The sequence below is a fragment of the Panulirus ornatus genome, chromosome 41, assembly GCF_036320965.1.
Source record: "Panulirus ornatus isolate Po-2019 chromosome 41, ASM3632096v1, whole genome shotgun sequence".
NCBI classification, from domain to species: Eukaryota; Metazoa; Arthropoda; class Malacostraca; order Decapoda; family Palinuridae; genus Panulirus; species Panulirus ornatus.
In genome coordinates, this window is record NC_092264.1 from 9,382,438 (window position 1) to 9,387,437 (window position 5,000).

Consider the following 5,000-nt stretch of genomic DNA (forward strand, 5'->3'; position numbering starts at 1 on the left):
AAAAAAATGAAAGAATGAAAGAAGGCACACCCGGGGTTCTTCCTTCTTCTTTCACAGCCCTGAGGAGGAGGAGGCTGGGATGAAATGGGATATTCTCGTATAAGACATTGTCTCAAAGGCATTCCCTGTGTGTCGCAGAAGGCGTCTATAGGAGCTTGGAGGGAGCGGGAGATTGGAAAACTCTAACCATCTTGTATTTCAAATTTCTATAAGATCTAACAGAAGAAGGAGTCACGCGGGGGAGGTGCTCATCCTCCTCGAAGGCTCAGATTGGGGTGTCTGAATGTGTGTGTGGATGTAACCAAGATGAGGAGAAAGGAGAGATAGGTAGTATGTTTGTGGAAAGGAACCTGGATGTTTTGGCTCTGAGTGAAACGAAGCTCAAGGGTAAAGGGGAAGAGTGGTTTGGGAATGTCTTTGGAGTAAAGTCAGGGGTTAGTGAGAGGACAAGAGCAAGGGAAGGAGTAGCACTACTCCTGAAACAGGAGTTGTGGGAGTATGTGATAGAGTGTAAGAAAGTAAACTCTAGATTGATAGGTAGTATGTTTGTGGAAAGGAACCTGGATGTTTTGGCTCTGAGTGACACGAAGCTCAAGGGTAAAGGGGAAGAATGGCTTTGGAAAATCTTAGGAGTAAAGTCAGGGGCTGGGAGAGAGCAAAAGCTAAGGAAGGCGTAGCGCTACGGCTAAAGCAGGAGTTGTGGGAGTGTATCAAAAAGAGTGTAAGGAAGTTAGCTCTAGGCTGATGTGGGTAAAAATGAGTGAATGAAGGAAAACTGGAGGAAGTGAAGTGATTTAGCTACCTATATCCTTCAGCCTCACCTCTATCCATTTTCTGTGCAACAGAAACCAACTCCATCTTCAGTCCACCAATTACATTTCTTCGTTCCAGATACCGAATCTAAAATCCCGACTCGCGACATTCCATTTCCATCTGCATCTGTCCCAGGGATTCGAACTCATTCCCGTAACATGATCTGCCACATGGCCAAGAGCCACGGAATTCACGTGTGTTTTTTCCTTGGAATCATCAGCTGGTGAGAGGTGGCCTCTCACCCATCCCTCTCCTATCCCCTCTCTCTCTCTCTCTCTCTCTCTCTCTCTCTCTCTCTCTCTCTCTCTCTCTCTCTCTTTCTCTCTCTCTCTCTCCCTCCTCATGCCTCTCCCCTGCTCCTCCTCTCCCAGCTCATGCCTCTCCCCTGCTCCTCCTCTCCCAGCTCATGCCTCTCCCCTGCTCCTCTCCCCCTCTCCCAGCTCATGTGTCTCCCCTGCTCCTTTCCCTCCTCTCCCAGGTCATGCCTCTCCCCTGCTCCTCCTCTCCCAGCTCACACCTCTCCCCTGCTCCTCCTCTCCCAGGTCATGCCTCTCCCCTGCTCCTCCTCTCCCAGCTCACACCTCTCCCCTGCTCCTCCTCTCCCAGGTCATGCCTCTCCCCTGCTCCTCCTCTCCCAGGTCATGCCTCTCCCCTGCTCCTCCTCTCCCAGCTCACACCTCTCCCCTGCTCCTCCTCTCCCAGCTCATGCCTCTCCCCTGCTCCTCCTCTCCCAGGTCATGCCTCTCCCCTGCTCCTCCTCTCCCAGCTCACACCTCTCCCCTGCTCCTCCTCTCCCAGGTCATGCCTCTCCCCTGCTCCTCCTCTCCCAGCTCACACCTCTCCCCTGCTCCTCCTCTCCCAGCTCACACCTCTCCCCTGCTCCTCCTCTCCCAGGTCATGCCTCTCCCCTGCTCCTCCTCTCCCAGCTCACAACTCTCCCCTGCTCCTCCTCTCCCAAGTCATGCCTCTCCCCTGCTCCTCCTCTCCCAGGTCATGGCTCTCCCCTGCCCCTCTCCCACGGCCAGGTCAGCAGGAGGAGCAGAGCGAGTCGTGTCTTCGTGTGGCCATCATAAAGATCTCCCCGGCTCGTCATTTGCTCATGGTGAACTGAAAATGGATTGGCATTGTGCAGATCCCAACGCCATTCCATTTCGTCCGGGCGCTCCCTCCCTCCTTCCCTCCCTCCTTCCCTCCTTCCCTCCCTCCCTCCCTCCTTCCCTCCTTCCCTCCTTCCCTCCCTCCCTCCTTCCTTCACTCCCTCTGCCCCCGGCACCAGGCAACAGCAGCAGAGAGGCAGTGGCGTCATGACGGAGGCCTGGCTGACTCAACCACCTGGATCATGTACCACCTGCGTCATCTGGGGGACGCAAGGACCTGGCTGACTCAACCACCTGGATCATGTACCACCTGCGTCATCTGGAGGACGCAAGGACCTGGCTGACTCAACCACCTGGATCATGTACCACCTGCGTCATCTGGAGGACACAAGGGCCTGGCTGACTCAACCACCTGGATCATGTACCAACTGTGTCATCTGGAGGACGCAAGGACCTGGCTGACTCAACCACCTGGATCATGTACCACCTGCGTCATCTGGAGGACGCAAGGGCCTGGCTGACTCAACCACCTGGATCATGTACCACCTGCGTCACCTGGAGGACGCAAGGGCCTGGCTGACTCAACCACCTGGATCATGTACCAACTGCGTCATCTGGAGGACGCAAGGACCTGGCTGACTCAACCACCTGGATCATATACCACCTGCGTCATCTGGAGGACGCAAGGGCCTGGCTGACTCAACCATGAATAATATACGAATATTCTTCCTTCTTTCTCTCACAGTTCGTCGCAATCACTAAGACACGGACGTAGTGAGAACCGTCGTAAGACACGGACGTAGTGAGAACCGTCGTAAGACACGGACGTAGTGAGAACCGTCGTAAGACACGGACGTAGTGAGAACCGTCGCAAGACACGGACGTAGTGAGAACCGTCGTAAGACACGGACGTAGTGAGAACCGTCGTAAGACACGGACGTAGTGAGAACCGTCGCAAGACACGGACGTAGTGAGAACCGTCGTAAGACACGGACGTAGTGAGAACCGTCGTAAGACACGGACGTAGTGAGAACCGTCGTAAGACACGGACGTAGTGAGAACCGTCGCAAGACACGGACGTAGTGAGAACAGTCGTAAGACACGAACGCAGTGAGAACCGTCGTAAGACACGGACGTAGTGAGAACCGTCGCAAGACACGGACGTAGTGAGAACCGTCGCAAGACACGGACGTAGTGAGAACCGTCGCAAGACACGGACGTAGTGAGAACCGTCGCAAGACACGGACGTAGTGAGAACCATCGTAAGACACGAACGCAGTGAGAACCGTCGCAAGACACGGACGTAGTGAGAACCGTCGCAAGACACGGACGTAGTGAGAACCGTCGTAAGACACGAACGCAGTGAGAACTGTCGCAAGACACGGACGTAGTGAGAACCGTCGTAAGACACGGACGTAGTGAGAACCGTCGTAAGACACGGACGTAGTGAGAACCGTCGTAAGACACGGACGTAGTGAGAACCGTCGTAAGACACGAACGTAGTGAGAACCGTCGCAAGACACGGACGTAGTGAGAACCGTCGCAAGACACGAACGTAGTGAGAACCGTCGCAAGACACGGACGTAGTGAGAACCGTCGTAAGACACGGACGTAGTGAGAACCGTCGTAAGAAACGGACGTAGTGAGAACCGTCGTAAGACACGGACGTAGCGGTAATCCAACGGCGTCGCTGTATCCAGGAATATTCTTGACCTGACGAAGATGCATACCTCTGTGTGAGGTGAGGTGAGGTGAAGTGAAGCACAACTTGGGAGAGGAGGGGGAAGGAAAGTTAGACTTTGGAAACCCCGCTGACCGCCCATCTGGGGCCCCACGTCTGGAACACCATCAGTTTCCATTACCAGCTGTTCTGGAACAGACCTGGAAGTAGAGGGTGGGTGAGAGAGGAGGGGAGAGGCAACCATCTCCCTTCAGGTGGTACATGATCCAGGTGGTTGAGCCAGCCAGGCCTCCGTCATGACGCCACTGCCTCTCTTCTGCTGCTGCCTCTCTGCTGCTGTTGCCTGGTGCCGTGGGCCAGAGGGAGGGAGGGAGGGAGGGAGGGAGGGAGGGAAGGAGGGAGGGAGGGAGGGAAGGAGGGAGGGAGCGCCCGGACGAAATGGAATGGCGTTGGGATCTGCACAATGCCAATCCATTTTCAGTTCACCATGAGCAAATGACGAGCCGGGGAGATCTTTATGATGGCCACACGAAGACACGACTCGCTCTGCTCCTCCTGCTGACCTGGCCGTGGGAGAGGGGCACGGGAGAGCCATGACCTGGGAGAGGAGGAGCAGGGGAGAGGCATGACCTGGGAGAGGGGGAGCAGGGGAGAGTTGTGAGCTGGGAGAGGAGGAGCAGGGGAGAGGCATGACCTGGGAGAGGGGGAGCAGGGGAGAGGCATGAGCTGGGAGAGGAGGAGCAGGGGAGAGGCATGAACTAGGAGAGGGGGGAGAGGAGCAGGGGAGAGGCATGAGCTGGGAGAGGAGCAGGGGAAAGCCATGACCTGGGAGAGGAGCAGGGGAGAGGCATGAGCTGGAAGAGGAGCAGGGGAGAGGCATGAGCTGGGAGAGGAGCAGGGGAGAGGCATGAGCTGGGAGAGGGGGAGAGGAGCAGGGGAGAGGAGCAGGGGAGCGGCATGAGCTGGGAGAGAGGGGGAGAGGAGCAGGGGAGAGGTATGAGCTGGGAGAGGGAGAGGAGGAGCAGGGGAGAGGCATGAGCAGGACGTGGGAGAGGAGCAGGGGAGAGGCATGAGCTGGGAGAGGAGGAGCAGGGGAGAGGCATGACCTGGGAGAGGAGCAGGGGAGAGGCATGAGCTGGGAGAGGAGCAGGGGAGAGGGAGAGGGGAGAGCCATGAACTGGGAGAGGGGGAGAGGAGCAGGGGAGAGGTATGAGCTGGGAGAGGGGGAGAGGAGCAGGGGAGAGGTATGAGCTGGGAGAGGAGGGAGAAGAGCAGGGGAGAGGCCTGAGCTGGGAGAGAGGGGGAGAGGAGGAGGGGAGAGGCATGAGCTGGGATTGGAGCAGGGGAGAGGAGGAGGGGAGAGGCATGAGCTGGGAGAGGGGGGAGAGGAGGAGGGGAGAGGCATGAGC